General features: G+C 40.7%; 1 protein-coding gene across 2 annotated transcripts in view; it reads left to right on the forward strand.

Annotated features, from left to right (window-relative positions):
* The first annotated feature begins 6,565 nt into the window (after positions 1-6,565).
* LOC129247182 (probable G-protein coupled receptor 158) overlaps positions 6,566-22,846 on the forward strand; it is a 146,146-nt gene continuing 129,865 nt past the window's right edge. Inside the window, exons 1-2 of one of the 2 annotated variants that reach the window (XM_054886174.1) lie at positions 6,566-6,622; positions 7,417-8,157. The gene's annotated coding sequence lies outside the window, so the exon portion shown is untranslated. Of the gene's footprint in view, positions 6,623-7,062; positions 8,158-22,846 lie in introns of those variants that run through there. The other variant, XM_054886175.1, reaches the window with a different exon arrangement.

Here is a 22,846-nt window from a genome sequence, read left to right on the forward strand (position 1 = left end):
TTAACCTGCTACAGTATTCAGAACGTAGTTAAGCCAAGGTTACGCGGGACTCTCGGGGAAGTTGGAGCTCTTGTTCTTGTTGTAGCAGCATAAACATTCCCCATACTTACATACGGGGAATGCTGCTGGAGTGACAGTCCTTGGCCGGATATAAATCCGGGTCGTTTCGGTAACGTAGAACCGACTGTCGTGGAAACGTGTTGGAGCTCTTCGTCTACAATGGGTAGTGATGGGACTCCGATGACGGCATTCAAGGGTCGAGAGCTTAAGAAAGTGGTAAGAGTCTCCCGATGAACGTTCCCATTGCAGCGGGTTCTACGTTACCGGAATGACTCTGGGTTTTTCCCAACCAAGGGCTGCCGCCCCAGTAAACTAGCCCTGTCTAGTGAACAGTATATCATCTCACCCCTTACGTCACAGGAGCAACTCTTCGCAGCAACCTTGCTCCAAATGCTTCCCCTCAGGGCTGGAATTGAATCCAACCCTGGGCCAGAAGTATTCTATTGCTGCGTCTGCCATAAACAGCTCCATCCGAATTCCACCGCGGTTAGGTGCAATAAGTGCAACGGAAGGAGCCATCTTAAGACCTGTTCATAGGGAGCGGTCCACACGGTATGTGGCCTCGTGTTGCTCCCGTCAGCAGGCTACTACTCCCCCTGATAGGCTGGCACCACCAACCGCCACCACAACTCACACCTCCACGGTAAGGAGCCTATCGGAGCAACATAACTCCGCCGACTTAACCCATCCCCTTCCATCTTGCTCCAACCCCAGTGCGGGGACAAACCAGTAGCTCTTGGTCCCCCGCACAGTCTGTTCCGTGTGTCAGACCGTAATACCTCGGAATCTGGCATCAGTCAAATGCAATTCTTGCAATGGCTGGTGCCATTTTCGGATATGTTCCGGCCTGCGCACCACCCGTGAGTGGACAACTGACTACGTTGTCCCCTGCTGCAGAGCTCTGCACCCGCAACCGCCCCCCGTGGCGCGGCCGCCCACCATCATCAGGCCGCGACAACTACAGCGGATTGCACAGCACGCCCAACGTAGGCAACCCCACGCGTCCCTCACCCCCCCGAGTTACAACGACCTTGCCTAGAAGCCTCAAGCTTCTACAATTCAACTGCAACGGACTCACGAGCAAGGTCGACGAGATAGTTGACTTCATGAACCGACACAGTATCAAAATAGCTACGGTCCAGGAAACCAAGCTGCACGCTAGGTCCTCTCTGATCACCAGGGATGGCTATAACGTGCTCAGACATGATCGCGAGCGAGACACTGGTGGTGGCCTAGCGTTTATAGTCCACCACACAGTGCAGTATCGCTTCATTGATGAAGGGATCGACCGCAGGGACAGCACCTTAGAATGTCAAGGCATAGCTGTCCGGACAGGCGATTCCGAGCTCGAAATTTTTAATGTTTATATACCCCCTGTCATCTGCTGCCCGGCAGGATATCACCCTGATATAGGAGCGCTCATCAGAGGTCTAAACCGATTGGTTGTAGGTGACTTCAATGCGCATCATGATCTTTGGCATTCAAGCCTGCCAAACGATCGTAGGGGACAACAATTGGCAGAGCAAATAGACGATTCGACATTCAGTACTGTGAACGACGAAGCCCCACCAGGGTAGTGGGCAATTGCAGCAGCTCGCCTGACCTAACAATAGTTAGCGCGGGTCTGATAAATAGCATAACGTGGCGAGCTATGCTATCGCTTGCATCAGACCACTTGCCCATTATCGTCTCGATTGACAGACCTGCCGACTTTGTTTCCGCGAACCACCGGCCCTATTTTAACTTTAAAAAAGCTAATTGGGCCGACTTCATGGAATTCACCGAAGACACCTTCGCCGCTCTTCCCATCCCCACCGATGTGCGTGGAAGCGAACGCGCATTCCGCAAGGTGCTCATCAGCTGTCCTCATTTTCCAGCCGAAGCAGCCAGCTTGGAAAACGAGCGTGACCACCTACGCCAGGTCGATCCCGGGGATCCCCGTATAAGGGATCTCAATTTGGAGATCCGGCAACTGGTAGATCTGCACAAGCGGACTAAATGGGTTGAACACTTGAAGACCTGTAACCTCACCTCTGGGGTGAGTAAGCTTTGGTCCACCGTTAGGTCCCTGTCGAACCCGACGAAGCATAACGACAAGGTGGCTATTACCTTCAACGGTTGCACAAACTGACGAACGACAGTGCCACTTGCTTTCTCCGGTGATGAGGTTCAGAGGGCCATCAGCAAATCAAAAACATCAAAAGCCATTAGCCCTGGAGAACCTGGGACCATTGGGAGTAGGATTTCTCACAAGCGTCTTCAATCTGTCCTTGACCACTCTCATCATCCTTGACAAGTGAAAAGCAGGGAGAGTGGTCCCACTACTGAAGCCTGGGAAACGCGCCAACCAAGGGGAATCTTATCGTCCGATAACTCTCCTTTCTCCAGTAGTAAATACACTTGAAGCCCTCCTACTCCCACTCTTCACGAAACACCTGGCCCCAGCCCCACATCAGCACGGCTTCCGACGAGTGCATAGCACCACCACGGCACTCACCGCCATAAACACCCAGATAAACCGCGGGCTTAACCAAAACCGCCCCTGCGAGAGGACTGCCCTAGTAGCGTTGAATCTAAAAAAGGCTTTCGATACAGTTAGCCACGCCACGCTACTAGATGACATTTTACAGTCGACAATCCCGCCAGGGCTGAAGAGGTGGACCGCAAATTACCTGAATGGTCGTCATTCGTCGGTGCTATTTCGAGACCAAATCTATAAACAGAGGAAAATAAAGCAAGGAGCTCCACAGGGTGGTGTCCTTTCACCCTTGCTTGAAATTTCGATGAAAATTTGTCGAATTTATAAATCTTTTACAGGGTTTTTTATTTAAATTTATATGATATTTGTTGCAGAATGAACTACATTTTTACGAAAAGATAATGAGAAAAAGGAACCATAATCAGAACTGATTAAAATATCGCCTTTCTAATTAGCTGCTAATGTACGTATGTATATATAGTATATATGTATATATAATATATAATTGGCGCGTACACCCTTTTTGGGTGTTTGGCTGAGCTCCTCCTCCTATTTGTAGTGTGCGTCTTGATGTTGTTCCACAAATGGAGGGACCTACGGTTTCAAGTTGACTCCGAACGGCAAATATTGTTTAGGAGCAGATCTACACTTGGAGGTTTGCCATTGCCTGCCAAGGGGCGACCGCTATTAGAAAAAACTTTTTCTTCATTTTGGTGTTTCACCGAGATTCGAACCTACGTTCTCTTCTACGAATTCCGAATGGTAGTCACGCACCATTCGGCTACGGCGGCCGGTACGGTACGTATGTAAGTAACGGGTGATTTTTTAGCTATTATCTTTTTAAACTGTTGGTTTAAACAGCTTACGCACGTTTCGTGTTTTGTTTCACTGACAAACATCTTCAGATTGGTCTATAATTTAACCATGAATCGTCTTATCATTGATTTTTATTATAAAAATGCGTGTTCTGTTAAGAAAGTTTATCACGCGCTTCTTCCATTTTATGATCAGTTTAATCGACCCACTGAAGCGGCTATTCGAGCTAGTGTGAACCAAATTTACATTATTGAACATCAAACCACCAATACGCTTACGTAGAGTGCGAACTGAAGAAAATATCGCAGCTGTATCGGCCAGTCTTAATGATGATCATCAATTATCGATTCGTCGCCGTTCGCAGTAATTGGGCCTCTGTTACTCAACAACGTGGAAAATTTTGCGAAAGGATTTAGGTGTGAAGCCTTTCAAAATACAGCTGGTGCAAGAATTGAAGCCGAACGACCTACCGCAACGCAGAGTTTTTGGTGAATGGGCTCTTGGAAAGTTGGCTGAAGACCCACTTTTTTATCGAAAAATTGTGTTCAGCGACGAATCTCATTTTTGGATCAATGGGTACGTAAATAAGCAGAATTGTCGATTTTGGAGTGAAGATCAGCCAGAAGAATTGCAAGAGCTACCAATGTATCAAGGAAAGGTCACAGTTTGGTGCGGTTTATGGGCTGGAGGTATCATTGTACCGTACTTCTTCAAAGATGCTGAGAATCGTAACGTAACTGTGAATGGTGAGCGCTACCGTGAAATGATATCCAACTTTTTTTTTGCCCAAAATGCAAGAGCTCGACTTGCATGACATGTGGTTTCAGCAAGACAGTGCCACATGCCACACAGCACGCTTAACAATGGACTTGTTGAGAGGCGAGTTCGGTGAAAATTTTATTTCACGTTCGGGACCTGTCAATTGACCACCCAGATCGTGCGATATAACGCCTTTAGATTATTTTTTGTGGGGCTATGTTAAAGCTCATGTCTATTCAGACAAGCCTGCTTCAATTAACGCATTGGAGGACAACATTAAAGCATTTATATGTGAGATAACGGCCGAAACATTGGACTAAGCGGATGAAACATTTGAAGCGCAGTCGCGGTCAACATTTGAATGAAATAATCTTTAAACATTAAATTATATGGACTGTATTATAGATTTAAATAAAAATTTCATGCATTTTTCTGAATTTTACGTGTGTTTTTTTGAAAAACTTTTCTATAGCTCTTAAAAAATCACCCTTTATGTATATTTTATGTATTTTTGGTTTTAATCTGATATTTATCGTTATTACGATTTTCAACCTTGTTTTTAGATATTTAAATAATGATGAAAGGAGAATTTTATATTAATATTTTCTTTTATTATTATAATTACGAATGGATGTTAAAACATCGAAAATAAAATTAGAGAGCGAAGTCGAAAAATTACTAATACTATGTATAATCGCAAAAAGCATTAAGAATTTGTAGGCACTACTTAAGTTTGATAAAAATGAGTTTTAAGCATTGCCCGATTGATGAAGTGAACGAGGTAAGTAAAGGGTGATCAATTAAGAGGAGTTTTTTTCATTTGCGTTTTTTTTACAGATCGCGCGCGAGTTGTGGCAAACTGTCATCTTGGATTTGTTGAACAGCGTTTGGCATTTCATCATGGAAAGACTCACACCGCAACAACGTCTATAAATTGTTTTCTTCTGTATTATGAAAATCAGCGTTCTGTGACAAATGTTTTTCGTGCGCTTAGACCGCATTATGGTCAACATAATCGGCCTGCCTTAAACACTATTCGACATACCATCAACAAATTTGAATCCGAATATTCATTGGTGGATAATTCTCGACCGAATAGACCACGTCCAGCAAGGAGCATTGAGAATATAGCGGCAGTAGCAGAGAGTGTACGTGAAAACCGCGATGAATCGATTCGGCACCGTTCTCAGCAACTTGGACTGTCGTATGGAACAACTTGGTCAATTTTACGGAAGGATCTTCATTTAAAAGCATACAAAATACAGCTCGTACAAGAACTAAAGCCAAATGACCTTCCTGCACGTCACCGTTTTGCTGATTGGGCTCTTGAAAAGATTGAAGAAGATCCGCTGTTTTCGAGCAAAATTTTGTTCAGCGATGAGGCGCATTTCTGGCTCAATGGTTACGTCAATAAGCAAAATTGCCGTATTTGGGATGAAGAGCAACCAGAACAGGTTCAAGAGCTACCTTTACACCCAGAGAAAACAACGGTCTGGTGTGGTTTATGGGCTGGTGGAATCATCGGTCCATATTTTTTCAAAAATTATGATGGCCGCAACGTAACTGTGAATGGTGCTCGCTACCGTACCATGATATCGGACTTTTTGCTACCTGAAATTGAATCTAATGATCTCTACGACATTTGGTTTCAACAAGACGGAGCCACTTGCCATACAGCTCGTGAAACAATGACTTTATTGAGAAGTCATTTCGGAGAGCAGCTGATTTCACGTTTAGGACCTGTGAGTTGGCCACCAAGATCTTGTGATATCACACCTTTGGACTTTTTTCTTTGGGGATTCGTGAAGTCCAAGGTCTATGCTGATAAACCAGCTACGATTGAAGCTCTGGAAGCCAACATTACGCGTGTTATTCACGACATACCAGTCGAAATGCTCGAACGAGTGATTGAAAATTGGACCTTCAGAATGGACCACCTTAAGCGTAGTTGCGGCCAACATTTGAATGAAAGTAAAGCAAAAAGTAAATGTCAAAGAATGTCCTTTCAAATGATAAATAAAGGTTTTGAACATAATTTACATTTTTGTTTTTTTTTAACTATTGAAAAAAGCACCTCATGATTGATCACCCGTTACTTAAATACGTGAGCATATTTCTGTATGTATTGAATACAAGTAACATACTAATTTCTAAATTTAATATTATTCCCCCAATTTTCCGGACACCTCCATATTTTTGCTTGCCACATTGAGGCAACTGCCAAGTACTAAAAACAAAAAGCTTTATACCTCTTCGAAACTTTACCAGTCGCTATCAAAACATCCCTTTTACCTCACTTTACCTTCGCTTTCTTTTCTTAAGAGGGTTGTATGAAATTCGAAAGCCCAAACACTCGTTGCTTTGCTTTCCACAGCTGGAAAGGCACAAAATTCTGTAGTGACATTAGTACTGTCTCAGTTGAGTTAAGGACATACGCGCGTGCGGTCATAACTGGTATTTAAATTAGACGTTGCAGCAGTACAAATACAAAAGAAAATTAAATGAAAAGTAGTGTGTGTTAAATTTATGTGAAGTGAAATTTCACAAAATTTTAAAGAAATCTTAAAAAAGATATATTTTCCATTGCTTACTGCAAAAATCCGAAATATGTTTATAGTGTGTTAGGAAGTGTGCATACTTATAGGCGTTGTACAAAATTCGAAACCTACAACTAGACGTAGGTAAAGTAAAGCAGAGGCTCAGTAGGGAGTGAACACTTTCGAAAAAGCAGTAAGAAGCAAAGTCAGAAAGCGTAAATTGTGCAAAATTAACAAATTTGTAACAAAATTAAAACTGAGCAACGAAAAATTAATATTAAGCCAGATAAGGTGTAGAGCAAAATAACGTGTACTTCTTGCGTTTCTTGTATTCCAAATTCCTCTGTATCCACTCAGACATGTGGTAGTGGCGCACCACTACCGCTGCTCAGTACCCGCTTAGTCCACATTTCAAGTTGGTTATATTGCGTTGGTAGTCGTGACTTGTGCTCGTCCATTTTAATCCGTTATTCCAATATCAGAAAAGACACCACTAAGCTATCCGTGGGCGTGTGTAAAAATGTTGTGCCCATAATCAACGCGTCTTCGTATTCGCAAAATTCTTGGAACCGTTTAGTACCAATACATTTCGAACTTTTTACGCTCATGGTTTTCGAAATCACGAGTTGTGCCGCGCATCTCATCTATATCTTGGCGCTACGTGAGGTGCGGCGTCCGGTTCATGCTTGCTACCTTTTCGACTTTCCGCTTTAGCGCCGTCTTCGTTCGCTACTAATTTATTACCCGCACTGTGGTGTGATTTAGGTTTGCTGCTCGTGTTTTTGTTGTGAACTGTGACTTTTGCATACAGGCATATATTTTGCATAACCAAAAGTGTAAGTGCTGCGTTTGCCATTGTTGCCACTGATGCGTTACTCTTTGAGCTCTTGCTTTCATTGTGCTTTTACGTGTGTCCTTTTTACCATTCTTCGTATATTTCCCCATTCGTTAGCGCGACCGAACTTGTTTTTTCGCTCGCTTTTATGTTGAATTGAAGTCTGCAGCGTTAGTGAGTATACAACATCAAAATTCCTTCACAAACACCTATGGAAGTGTGAGTTTATTTGTGCAGATGTGTGTGTGCATGTATGCGAGCAGAGCCCAAAGTAATACAACCGGATATAAGTGTGCGACAACCGGCTTTATTAGCCCATCGGATGTTGGCTTCAGGAAGTGTGAAAGATGCATAATCTCTTCTGCGTGTGAAACTTGCCAAATGTGTTCTAGTAATCGAAATGAAAAAGAAAATTAATTACATGAAAAAAATGTATTAAATTTTTATTATGTGCGCGTATCCTAAACACAGGATCCATTGAAGGGTTCAGAGTGGTAAAATAATATTGTTTTATTCAAAATCCATACAAGGTGTGAAAATTTAACTCAGCAATAATCGCTCTTTATGCTGATCCACTACATATATACTGCATACATATATTTATTGTTCGATACATGCAACAGCTGCACATGGAGTCAGCGTGACAGCTGTTTATGAACCCAAAACGAAAGGTACGAAAGACATAAAACTAGTGTTCTACCACCAGTTACATATATACACGCATATTTAAGTTAAAATAAAACTGTAAAGCTTTGCATCGATACACATTTTTGTAAACCCTTCATTAACAAAATTGTTCTTAACTAACCAATTACATTACAGCTCAAATTTCATCGTCTATACAAAAATTTTAAAAACTTTTTTTAAATCACGGCTAATGTGCCCTTTAAACTGTGTGGTTAGGGTTAGGTTAGGTTAGATAGATAGATATATGAGGTTAGTACTTCGACCTCATGCTCTTTTGTGCCCTCTACTCATCACAGTACTCTTGTCCAAGCCCAGTTCTCTTATTAAACTCAGGATAGAGGTGGTTTGGATTGAGCGTATGTGCCTTTCATCTGGCTGCAGTTGGCCAAGATGTCGCAACCTTCTCTTCTCTCAACCTTAGGGTCCTCTGAGATTGGTCGCCGAAACGGCAAGAGTCCGTAGACTAAATCTTGATCATGTTCGGATGACTTCGCAGTCTGCAATGGCCTGTGAGGATGCTTGTGAGCATTCTGAGATTATCCTTGGGGAGGGTTATGAGTTGTTTAAACCTCTTTTGGTTGTACCTTCCCAGTAAGGTTAGGTTGGTCAGGTTACTTGTCTAAGACAAGACAGGCCCATTTCGATACCTGTATTTGATTTCTATCCCCTAACTAAATTGCTTAAACCACTTAGATATTTTCAGAAAGGTAACTAGGTCCTTCAGTGAGACATTTGCAAATTTTCGAGGTCTTAAAAGAAATAATCGCCAAAATATTTGGCACGGCTTCTTTGAAGTGCAAGACATTCACAGAGGGGGTGTTGTGCCGACTTAATTTCTTCTTCATCTCCACAACTCTTGCAGAAGTCATTGTGAGGTACACCCGTTTTACTGGATCGGGTGCCAATAGTGCAGAGTTCCGTTACAAAACCTGTGAGGACGCTGTTAGTTGATTTGTTGAACCCAAGCAGACATTTTGTCCTTTTAAGATTCAGGCCGGAGCGCTCTGGAGACCCTGCAGTTAGTAGTTAGGGACCAACTTTTTTTGGTTTCTGCAGTTTGTACAGTTCTTTTAGAGGAATGCTTATGTCCTTTATGTCCAGAAGGTCAAGCTCAGAGCCTTTCCTTGCACACTCATTCGCTCTTTCACTCCAGAGTGGCAGGGGACCCACAGACCTGCTATTTCACCACTGGTGTGAGTAAGCTCTGGTCCACCGTAAGGTCTCTGTCGAACCCGACCCGAAGAGAATCCCGAGCTATTTTAGCCGATTTTTCACACTGCATCCTCCGGCCGACAGATTAAAGCGTCCTGTCACCAGACGGCTGCTCAAACTGACGAACGGAGGTTCAGAGGGCCATCAACAAATCCAAATCATCTAAAGCCATTGGCCCTGACGGACTGAACATACTGATACTGAAGTACCTGGGACCATTGGGAGTACGATTTTTCACAAGGGTTTTCAATCTGTCCCTGGCCGCTCCCACTACTGAAACCTGGGAAACCCGTCAACCAAGGGGAATCTCATCGTCCGATAACTCTCCTTTCCCCAGTAGTGAAAACACTTGAAGCCCTCCTACGCCCACTCTTCACGAAACACCTGGCCCCAGTCCAACATCAGTTTAGTTTCCGACGAGTGCATAGCACCACCACAGCACTCACCGCAGGCTTAACCAAAATCGCCCCTGAGAGAGGCGACTTTCGAAACAGTCAGCCATTCCCCGCTACTAGATGATATTTATCAGTCGACACTCCCGCCCCATCAAAATAGAGGAAGATAAAGCAAGGTGTTCCACAGGGTGTTGTCCTTTCACCCTTCCTTTTCAACTTCTACGTCTCGAAACTCCCCCAGCCAACAGAAGAAGTCTCCCTGGTATCATACGCTGACGACTGCATGATAATGCCGTCGGGCAATGACATTGATGGCCTGTGTTCCTAAGTGAACATCTACCTCACCGACCTTTCTCGCTTTTTCACTGCGAGAAATCTCCAACTTGCTCCCACTAAGTCCACGGCGACCCTCTTTAAAACCTCGACAAAGGAGGTCAAACTGCAACTCAAGGTAAAAGTCGACGACACACCAATTCCGACTGTTAACAATTCCAAAATTTTGGGTGAACCTCCTTCTCAGCGCATACAACCGCTATTGCCACTAAAGTCCAAAATTGCAACAAGGTCGTCGAATTGCTTGCCGGCAGCCCTTGGGGCAAAGACAAAATTGTTGCTATCGACATTTAAGGCATTGGTCGGCCGGTTCTAAACTATGCTACGCCTGTCTGGTCGCCTGGAACCATTGACCCGCAGTGGATAAAGCTCCAGACTTGCCAAAACACTGTCATTCGGACAGCGACGGGTTGCCTCATGATGTCGCTTCTTCAACACCTTCACAATGAGGCACAGATGCTCCCTGTAATAGAGCACAACAAACTGCTCAGCAAGCAGTTACTGTTAGGGTGCTACCGTAGGTTTCACCCTTGCAGACACCTGTTTGAGCCAGAGCCGCCTCCTAGGCACGTCAAGAGACACCTATTAAACCGACGAGATCCAGGACAAAGCTAAGAGGCATTTACTGGACCGGACAGTGTTTAGACAGACATTAGACAGACATTCATCGGGAGACCGTTGCCGACCACCGAATGCCGTAATCGGAGACCAACCCCCACCCACAGCAGATGAAGAACTCTAGATTCCCGGTGAGACCAGCGCAACACTGGCACAATTACGTTCTGGATATTGTAGCAGGTTAAACTCCTACTTATCTAGAATAGACCTCGATATACCAAACATATGTCTGGCATATGAAGATACCCCGCACGACACTAAGAATCTTTTCACATGCCCCTTAAAACCTATTCATCTAACACCCCTCTCCCTCTGGACCCAGCCCATCGAAACAGCATTGAGCGGAAAAATTGAGGAAAACGCAGAGCATATGATTGACGTAAAGTTCCAGTTTTTTTACATTTATTTATACATTTTTTCAAAGAAAGTATGGGTACTGTATTTGATGACGCAATAATGTGCACCTGCAAGTATGCAATATATTATACGAATTCTTTTAAAGGCAAATTCATTGAACAGGTAGGCTGGAAAACTTAGTACATACCTATGCAACCAATACATACTGGTATGTTTCTTCATATGTTTGGATTTGATAATTCTACAATTTTCTACCGCCATTTTTCTTCTCACAAAAACCTGCTTCTTTGGTCCCATCGAGTGCTATATATTTTATGTATAAGTATTTATATGTACATGTATGTCATATTTACAATAGCTGTGTTTTGGGGGGCTGCCTTTCAATTTTACGCTTTACTACGCCACAAATAGTTGATTGCCATTTCGTGTTGGAGTTTATTGGAATTTAATTGGCATTTCCACTTTACAGTGCGCTTAAATACATACATATGCACACATAAGGATGTATTAGCTCATACGTATAAGGATTGTAATTATGTATTTACATAAATACTCGTATACGAGTATAACCTTCATATACATATGTATGTACGTACGAATTAATACGTATGTGAGTGCCTGTCCAGTTGTGGTTAGTGTTTCGAAGAAAGAGGTGGAGGAAAATAAGAAAATCATAGAAAAGTTGTGTAGTGCCTATAGTGCCTGAGTCATGACAGAATGATTTATAACGATATAGGCAATTTTACAGCACTGCGGCGACCAACTGAGTACTTTTGGAGCCATATATAAGATATGCCTCTACTTTTACTTGCCAAAGAATATTTTCAATAGAGATAAAGATGAAGTTTTAAGCTAAACAGAATCGAATTATAAGGAGAACTTGTATGGGAAGTGGAAGTGATACCAAGAAGTAAACATCCATCCAAAAGAACGAGCTATGGGAACTTGCAAACACGTTATGGACGAATAATTCAACCACGACAAGCCGAAAGCTCATCGCCTCAACGCCATATATATATCATTTATTTATTCTTATATACAGGGTGCCCCATCTTTTATGTCGGTATGAAAACATTAAATAACTTTAAAAAAAAAACTGATTTACAATTTATTAAAACTATTTTTTGAATACAATACCAATCAAGTGGTCACCTTTATTAACAATCATAAACTGCGATCTTTTTCCTGCGTTTGTCATTACCTTGTCAAGCATTTCGGATTTTATACCGTCCATTTCGGTTGTTTCGGTGTAAAGCGATCCATGGTTGAAATTATACTGAATTGACTTATCGAAAACATGTATGTTGAAGTCGCTCGATTGGTAAATGACAAGTTATTCAGCGTTTACATACCGACATAACCCTGTATAAAAACTACAAATGACACATAGGTCCTTTGTTTGGCCAAGTATTTCCTCCAATTTACGGCATACGTCATGAGCCTCCGCCATCGAGCATGAGCAAATTGTTACAAGAAGCTATGGTATGACATAAAACACTCGGGGCGCTATTGCAAACAAATTTTTTTATCATTCGATATCTCATAGCGGTTACTAGTCCCGATACTAAGCAGATACAGGCCTCGAACACATCCATTATATTGGCTATGACGGCCAATATAAAAACTTCGAGCAGGGATGGTGAAGTAAAAATAGGTGTTGTACACGCTGTCAACAAGCAGAGATGCGACACGGCAAAAAAATATGTTAATGTGTTATGTACACACATTTATACTGAGTAATATACTTGTGCGAGTACATATGTACATATAGGTATGTCACGTCGTAGTTATAGTATAGTAGATGCAAGAGAATGGTTTACAAATACGTGGTGCCTGCTATTTTTATAATTTGTAAATTACTCGACATTCATACTTGTATGTGTGTATGTATGTATATGTACCCAAACTGGGAAAAGTATAAAGGCTTGCTTGCCTATGCATCACCCCAACAGCTGGCATGGAAACACTCCTTAATCTCCCACCACTTCATATAGCAATCCAAGAGGAAGCAGCTACGCAAGCACTCGTGCTACACATGAAAAAAAATTTCAAATTAGGCAACCTCACCGGTCACCTAAATATCCTAAACAAAATCAAAAACACCTCAAGTCTCAGACCACATTGACCCAACCCTCTGTTTCACAAAAGGATACACAGTTACCTTTCCTGAGAGGATCGAGTGGAAAACAAACCCAAAATGGATGAATGATGATTCACAAAAATGGTACACTGATGGATCAAAAACACCTTATGGTGTAGGAGCAGGAGTAGTGGGGCCCAGAATCCACAAATCATTCACTCTCACCAGGGACACCACCATCTTCCAAGCGGAACTATACGCAATAATGGAAGCAGCAAACATCATGCAACGTAGAAACTACAAGAGAGTAAAGATCAAAATACTCTCGGACAGCCAATCAGTTCTAAAAGCTTTAGATAGCTATACCTACAACTCAAAAACCCTCTTAGAATGCCACAAGGCACTCAATAACCTGGCATCCAAAAACAATGTCTCATTGATTTGGGTACCGGGACATGAGGGATATGACGGCAACCAAAAGGCAGACTTTCAAGCCAGAAAAGGGGCAGATGCAAACTTCATCGGACCTAGTCCCATGTTCGGATTCAACAAAAACAGCCTGAAACAAAAAGTAAAATACTGGGCCAAAACTCTATTAAATCAGCATTGGAACAACGTAGAGGGTATTAGACTCTCCAAAAAATTCCTAAGTTTCAACGCTAAAAGAGCTAACATGGCCCTTACGATAACAAAAAGAGCATTCGCACTCTCACAGGCGCCCTCACGGGTCACTTCACCTGCAACAAACACTTACATAAATTAGGCATAACTAACACCAGCACCTGCAGATTTTGCTGCGAAGATGAGGAGTCTATAGAACATCTCATTAGCGAATGTCCGGGGTTGACGCTTAAAGGAAAAGGCTTTTAAACAAGTTCATGCTTACAGATGAAGACCTTCAATCACTCCCTCAGAAGGAGCTGGTACAATTCATAAGCATACTTAACAGTCAATAGACAGCATAGGGTGCACAATAGATCAATATGGTCGCAGTGCTAAAGGGCCATACCTTAACCCTTTACAACCATTAACCATGTATCCATATACCAGCATAATTTCATTCACTCAAGTAAAGTGTTTATTTATGTATGTATGTGTATCCCCTAATTTATTAATTTTTTTTTGTAAACGAAATTTTATGTCACGCCGCCTTTATGCGTACAACAATTCGCATACTCGTATATATTCGTATTGTGTGTTGAGTGAACCTTTTGATTTTTTCTTGAATTTCGTACACATGGCTTTTGGCGGTAGGCGCTACACATTTTCTATGTTAGCATGAAAGCGTCGTTTCCCAGTACAATTACCGGATATGTATTTATATTTTCATTTACACTTTTACAGAATTTATACATACATACATATGTTTTTTCCAGCGGAAATGGTTTGATGGTCTTCCGTTGTACGGTGCAATTGTGGACAAAATTGAAATAGCTCCCATCAACCCACACACTCTCTGCAAGTAAATATGTTCAACGCATTTAGAGGGCTTGTGTAAAAAGTATTCTGGGAAAAGTTTAAGGAAAATGTATGTATTTATTTCGTCTGAAGGTGATAGAAAACCTTAGAATTCTTCAAAGTATATTCATTGAGAGTCGAACACCTTTGCCAGTGGCTATTCCATAACTTGAAGACTCGCTGTTGGACGGATTCTGGGAGGTGGAAAAAAGTTTGATTTGACTGAGTTGAGGCAGTAAGAGATTACGTGCGTTTTTAGGGACTGATCTTCCAGCACCGAGCGGGCTGCACCTACAGGCGCGTCAATAGAAATTTGTTTTCAATACTTTAATACATGTATATGTATATATATACAAGCCTGGTATATTCACATATAAATATGTATGTTAATATCATGTTGTATGTTCATATGCATGCCTGAGCATGCGAGATAACCGTTTAACAGTGCTGATATGACTTTTTGCTGTAACCCAATCTTGTGTGTTTTTGTTTGTTCAATCCATTTATTGTTTATGCGAATGTGTGCGATCGTATGTGTGTTCGTTTTCTTTTAAGCGCTTTGCCATTTTATTATGGTCATTTGTTCGATTTGCTATTTTTTTGTTTGTTGGCAATACATATTTATTTGTACTGGTTCATTGCAAATTGGATTGATAAATTTGGTTTCATTTCTCTGCATTTATGTGAATTTTACCAGTTTGAAGAAAATAATTGTTTGTAAGCAGAAATATATACATACATATGTACCAGACATACCACGTTGACATGGGAAGTTTTTTCACCTGAAAATATTATAGCAAAAGCAACAAGTACAATGTGTACTATTTTAACCCTCTTAGTAAAAAGTGTTAAAAGTGCGACAAGACGCTTTTCACTAAATTTGAAATTACTTCGAAAAGAGAGTATTTATTTATTGACTGTGGTAACCTTACTTTTCATTACAGTATACAGCCAAAATAAACCAACAGCCAAAAGATCTAATTCCTATCTAAAATTAAATTTTCATGACCCATACCCTTATACTATTTTAGATGCCTGTTTATCAATTTAAAATCTCCGTAGTATCGCCGATCTTTTTGTCTTTGTCTTTGGTGTTTGATATTATTGTGGATTGCCCTTTCCTTCTAGATGCTTTCCATTTTGGCTTTATAAGAACTCTGTATGCAGACAATGCACCTGCCATGAGAGCTATGATCGACTATAATACTACAGTCGAACTTCGATAACTCGAACTATGACATGCCACAAAAAAAGTCGAGCTATCAAGATTTCGATTTATCAAATATAATATACATATGTACATACATAAAAATCCATAAACAAAATAAAACTTGATGGAAAAATAAAACAATCCATAAAACTCAAGGGTTAGCAAACAATTTTATTGATAAAACAGTACTTGCTTCAAATTATATATAGTTGCTATATAATATTGTATGTGTATATTTTAAAATTATATATACCTCATTAAGGACATTGTATGAATAGATGTATAGCTTTCATTCGTTTAAAGTAAAAAAGTCAGTTATTTGGGATTGACAAGAGGATTTTTTATTATGATCTTCAAAAAAAGCTTCAATATTATTTAAACCATTGTACAGAGAATCGGTTGCAGGTTCATTGGTTTTTAAATATGACCGCAAAATCTTGAACGAATTTGCAACTAGCTCGTTTGAAACTGGTTGCAGCATATCATCTTCTATATCACTTTCGCTATCATGCTCAAATTCGGAATTCAATAGCTCCACAATATCTTCATCTGTGGGAAACTCTGAAGTAACAATATCGTCATCCATATGCATAAAATCATTAAAGGTGACACCTTATGTACCTTTAATATTTTGCCAAGCTTCATATTCATTCTGCAGTTGAATTTCTTCCTCACTCGTTTCTTTTATGCGTTCGCTTATGAAAATCAAAGGAATGCCATCTTCTTCCTCCCATTCAGAATATTGACCGAAGCCGGCTTTTCTAAAGCATTAGAGATGATTTCAGGCTTAACATCGATATTCCATGCATTAGTTATTTCATCAACACAGTCCATTAATGTAATGTTAAGATTTTTGTTTACTTCAAAGCATTTTATAGTATTTTTTAAAATTCTACAACGATAATGACATTTTAAATTTTGTATGACACCTTGATCGAGTGGTTGTAATTTTGATGTCATATTCGGGGGGAAAAATGCAAGTTTGATAAACTTTAATCTCTGTTGGATGTCTTTAGGATGGGCTGGGCAGTTGTCAATAAAAAGTAGAATATTTCTTCCGGCTTTTCCAAATTGTTTGTCTAAGTTAAGAAGCCATTCTTCAAAAAAGGCTCCCGTCATCCACGCCTTTGAATTTGCTTAATAGTCGAGGGGCAACCATTTAACACCTCTAAAACAGCGGGGTTGATTACTTTTACCTATCAAGAGTAATTTCAATTTTTCTGATCCATCCATGTTTGCGGCAATCATTATCGTAACTCTCTGTTTACTGTGCTTTCCTCCATAGCATTTCTAGTTTTTAAAAGTTAAGGTGTTATCTGGAAGACATTTAAAGAATAAGCCCGTCTCGTCTGCATTCAATACGTCCTGTGCTTGATAACCTTCTAATAAATGAGGTAAAACATCACGTTGCCATTTCCTAAAGTCTTCTTCGCTTACATCATTACTCTCACCACACGTCTTTTTATGACATATACCAGATCTTAGAAAAAAAATAACTTTAGGTGCCAGCTTGCACATTTATTTTATGAATGTACATACCTTCGTTTCCAATTATCGAGCCAACCAGTGCTTGCTTTGAAATTCGGTTGTTCTAATTTTTGAATAAATTCCAATGCTTTTTCTTTAAGTAATCCTCCGGATATAGGCAAATTCCGTGATCTTGCCGATTTAAACCATTCTAAAACTGCTGTGTCCACATTTACGTATGTTGGCTTTTTTAGTCTCTTTGAACTCCCACTTGCACCACCACTTTCGATTGCAGTAATAACCGTTCGTTTATTTTTTAAAATAGTTGACACTGTATTTATCGGAATAGCATACTTTACAGCTGGCGGCCGCCGTAGCCGAATGGGTTGGTGCGTGATTACCATTCGGAATTCACAGAGAGGTCGTTGGTTCGAATCTCGGTGAAAGCAAAATTAATAAAAACATTTTTCTAATAGCGGTCGCCCCTCGGCAGGCAATGGCAAACCTCCGAGTGTATTTCTGCCATGAAAAAGCTCCTCATAAAAATATCTGCCGTTCGGAGTCGGCTTGAAACTGTAGGTCCCTCCATTTGTGGAACAACATCAAGACGCACACCACAAATAGGAGGAGGAGCTCGGCCAAACACATAACAGAAGTGTACGCGCCAATTATATATATATATATACTTTACAGCTACATCTTTTTTCCGCGCACCCATTTCTACTTCCTTTATTAGTTTAAATTTTTCATCAATAGATAAAGTTTTTAAACAACGTTTTGATGACATGTCAACAGAGTTTATTTTCGCGTAAGAACTACTAATAAAATACCTGTGCAGCGATCCAACTGCTGACATCTGTTTGCTAAAAAATAAGCAACACGTAATAAGGGGACTCCCGCGGAAATTCGACTTATCAAAGCTGGCGCCAAATATTCTGTTCGAGTTATCAAGATATTCGAGTTATCAAGTAAAAATAACACACAATTCTCACTCTAAACGCCATTGCCAAGCAATTTGATTCGAGATATCAAATATTCGACATATCGAAGTTCGACTTATTGAGGTTCGACTGTATTTACAAATCTATTTAAATTGACTATAGGTACTTTTTCCTTTTAATTATGCCTATAAATAATTTGATTTAGTATGCTTTGTTATATTTTTTTTTTCTTATGGATTAAGATTATTATTGTGTTATTTGTTAAAACATATGTATTACATCTGTATTGTGTGAAATGCTAAATTGCCAAATATCTCCAAAATCTTGATTTCTGGTTAAAAAACACTTCGCAATTACCCTTCGAATTACGTAATTCCCCACACAAAATTTGGGAGAGAATTACCTCATTCGTATGTAATTCAGTCTCAACTAGCTTGCGAATTACGTACAAATCAGTACAAACAGAGCGAAAGAACGGTGAATAATAACCAGAAAAAGTTATTTTCTAACAATGGATGCAAAAACAAAACAAATTATGAAAAAAATATATTATTATATTGTTGTTGTAGTTCATCAAGCCCTGCCAGTGCGGTGTAGTCACCGATCATTACTGTCTAGCTAATATAACGGTAGACCCAGGAAACATGTTGTTTCGACGGGTTGGGTTCAGGTGTTAGGTGAGTGGGTTTTAGAGGACATGTGAATAGGTCATTAGTAGCGGTACCTTCACATGCTGGACATACATATATTGATTATGTCGCAGTCGATTCTAAATTAGTTACATAAGGAGGAGTTTAACCTGCTACAATATCCAGAACGTAATTGAGCCTCACAAGACAGCTGAAGCTCTTCGTCTGCGATGGGTGGTGGTTGGATTCCGATGACTGCATTTGGTGGTCGGGAGTTTAGAAAGGTGGTAAGAGACTCCCGATGAAGGCCGTTTAAAGTGTGTCTGTAAACTGTCTAGTGCTCTGAACTTCACCCCTCAAAATTATTAAGTCGAGAAGGTTACTAAACACCTGAAGAATGCTGGAACAAACCAATTTGCTCTCGAGGTACTGTACACTGAAGATGTACATTTTCGTTTTTACCTAACAAAAAACAAACCAAATTCCCACAAAATATTATCTCACGATTTGGAAAATATTACTTATATATCTTCTTCTACTTCATTGGCGCCATAACCGCTTACGCGATTTTGGCCGAGTTTAACAAAGCGCGCCAGTCATTTCTCGTACTAACCGGCGCCAGTTGGACGCACCAAGTGAAATCAAGTCCTTCTCCACCTGGTCATTCCAACGCAAAGGAGGACTTCCTCTTCCTCTGCTACCACCAGCTGGTACAGCATCGAATACTTTCAGAGACGGAGCGTTAGTATCCATTCGGACAACATGACCCAGCTAGCGTGGCCGCTGGATCTTTATTCGCTGCTCTATGTCTATGTCGTCGTAAAGCTCATACAGCTCGTACGTGCAAAGGTCCAAAATTCTTGCCCAGAATATTTCTCTCATACACTCCAAGCGTCGCTTCATCGGATGTTGTCATCGGGCACTCTTCTGCGCCATACGTTAGGACGGGCATGATGATAGCCTTGTAGAGTGTTAGTTTTGTTCGTCGAGAGAGGTCTTTACTTAGTCCAAAATAGCACTTGTTGACAAGAGAGATTCTACGTTGGATTTCCAGGCTGACATTGTTATCGGTGCTCTTCGTTTTGTCCTCGTTCACCACCAGATCCATTCGCTTTGCCTCTTTATCCAGTTTGGAGAAGGCAGAATTAACAGCGCGGTTGTTAAGGCCGATGATATCAATATCATCGGCATACGCCAACAATTGTACGCTCTTATAAAAAATTGTGCCTGAGCGATTAAGTTCTGCGGCTCATACAATGCTCTCCAACATCAGGTTAAAGAAGTCACCCGACAGCGAGTCACCCTGTCTGAAACCTCGTTTGGTATCAAACGACTCGGAGAGGTCCTTCCCAATTCTGACGGCGGTGCTCGTATTGAGCAACGCCATCTTGCATGGGTAGCTTCCGAACACCCGTTCGGGAGTGAGCTAACGTGAGAAGGCGAAGCATTTCAGGATAGCTGGTTGTGCGCTGGGTTTGGGACCCGCCTCTTAAAAATCCCCCTCAATGAAAAGATTAAAAAAGCCTCGGATTACTTATAATATATATAAAAAAATAAATAATTGGCGCGTACACTTCTGTTAGGTGTTTGGCCGAGCTCCTCCTCCTATTTGTGGTGTGCGTCTTGATGTTGTTCCACAAATGGAGGGACCTACAGTTTCAAGCCGATTCCGAACGGCAGATATTTTTATGAGGAGCTTTTTCATGGCAGAAATACACTCGGAGGTTTGCCATTGCCTGCCGAGGGGCGACCGCTATTAGAAAAATGTTTTTATTAATTTTGCTTTCACCGAGATTCGAACTAACGACCTCTCTGTGAATTCCGAATGGTAATCACGCACCAACCCATTCGGCTACGGCCGCCGCTATATATATACTATATATAATTTGTTGTTGTTTGGCCGAGCTACTTCTCCAATTTTGCTGTGCGTCTTGAAGTTTTTCTACAATTGGAAGGATCTACAATTTTAAGCCGACTCTGAATGACAAATCATATTCTTTGAAGGACTTTTTATGACAGAAATACAATCGAAAGTTTGCCATTGTCCTCCGAGGCTCGACCGCTATAAGAGAAAACTTTTTCTATAATTTTTGGTGTTTTATGACCACAGGCAGTTTCGAATTACGGTCTAACCCATTCGGTTACTCAGACTGTCTAATATCATTTATCATTCAAAAGAAAAAAAAACCGTGGCTTTTCCACTTAAACATAATGAATTCCCATTTAGAAAAATAATTGGAGCTTTAAATACTCTGCAGCACTGAACAATTTCTAAGAATACTTTTATTACTTCAGTATCCAGAGCAAGCTGCAAATATTTGCATTTCCACTAAAATACTCGCATGAATTGAAAAAAATATAAATAAATAACGATAAATAAATATACGAGTATATGTACATACATAGTTACCTACAAAAAGCAGTATAAATATACATACATACATGTGTACTGAACTGTGCAACTGTATAGCCAAACGTTCTATCTTCTCTCCTACGAGCTTCGTTTATCTTAACTGTCACACCAGTCAAACCAGTTCCCCATAACTGTCTGATTAGTAGACTGGTTGCGTGGGAAGTGGAGAATCTCAATAGACGAAATCACTATTGAAGAAAATTGTTTTACTAACATTGTTTCATGCTCGCTTCGTCACGAAATATTTTTTTTTGCCATGCTGCTTGTTTCCCCGTCTGTCTCTTTGTTTAAGGCTTAGTGAAGTAGCAAAATGTGTCAGAGCTTAGTTTACTCATTTCCTTACTAGACTATAGGATTTTCTTACTTCCTTTATGTGTTTGTATTCTGTATTTTTTTTACCACATTTCGTCCATTGTTTAGCTCTCACTTCCATATTTTCCATGTGAATGCGCATTAATAATTCACAATTTGTGGGGAATTAAATGTGGCAGAGTGCGATTGCTTAAGTTATTGGTTTTAGGCTTCTTTGTATTGTTGCAGCTTATTGAATAGATGCTTCTTTATCGATTTTGCTGCTTTGGTGATATTTTCAAATCGCTCATGTCTCAAAACATTGAAATTAAGAAGACGGGAGAAATATTATCGTCAATAACAGACATTGCAGGACAGACAACTTTTTTCAGTCTGATTGGTAGTTGGAAAAATTTGTTGATTGTCAATCAGATTCGCGAAAATACATAAGGATGCAAAGAAATATTTCATTAGAATAACTGCGAAATTTTAATGCCATAAAATACACAAAATGATATGTTGGCTTTGCCGCTTTGAAAATATTCGGTAAAGGAGTAATGACTGGGAGAGGCGTATAAGCCTTTTTTTCTTTTTTTTTTGACGGTGAGGTTGGGTTAAAAATGCCTTCGCACCATATATATAGTAACCGTCGCTACTAAATGTGTGGTGATTCCACTAAAAGTATCCCCCCTCTTCTCTTGGATTTTTCCCTCCACCCCGGGACTGATTCCGTACTTACTTACTTACTCACCCTGCGTCCAGGGTCGCCTGTTTTGAGAAACCTATGCTCAATGCTCTTCAGTATAACTTTCCATTTCTCTATATATGCAGTCAGGTTGGCTCACTTTTCCCATTCGCCACAAATACTTGCGAAAGGACCCATGTCCGGACAAAAACTGTGTGAGGTAATAGTTAACCTCACCGTGCTTTCTTTCTACCCAGTTTTTTAGATGGGGTATTAGTTTCGCTGTCCATCTACCATACCGTTCAAAGTTCCATCTTGCCTGCCAAAGTGTGAGCGTTTGAATTCTAATATCGGAGAAGCGTGGTACTGATACTTCCTGTGTTTTTTGCCTCCCATCTCCGTTTGCACTCTTGTGCTAGAATATCTATAGGGATGGTTCCGCTGATAACTAACACCGCTGCTTCAGATACTGTTCTGTATGACGAAGCCACTCTCTTAGCGAATCTGCCCATATTTCGCATCCGTATAAGAGAATCGAGTTCGTCGGGTCCATTAAAAGTTTACGCTTGTTCTGCGTTGGACCT

This window comes from Anastrepha obliqua, chromosome 5, assembly GCF_027943255.1.
Source record: "Anastrepha obliqua isolate idAnaObli1 chromosome 5, idAnaObli1_1.0, whole genome shotgun sequence".
Taxonomy (NCBI): domain Eukaryota; kingdom Metazoa; phylum Arthropoda; class Insecta; order Diptera; family Tephritidae; genus Anastrepha; species Anastrepha obliqua.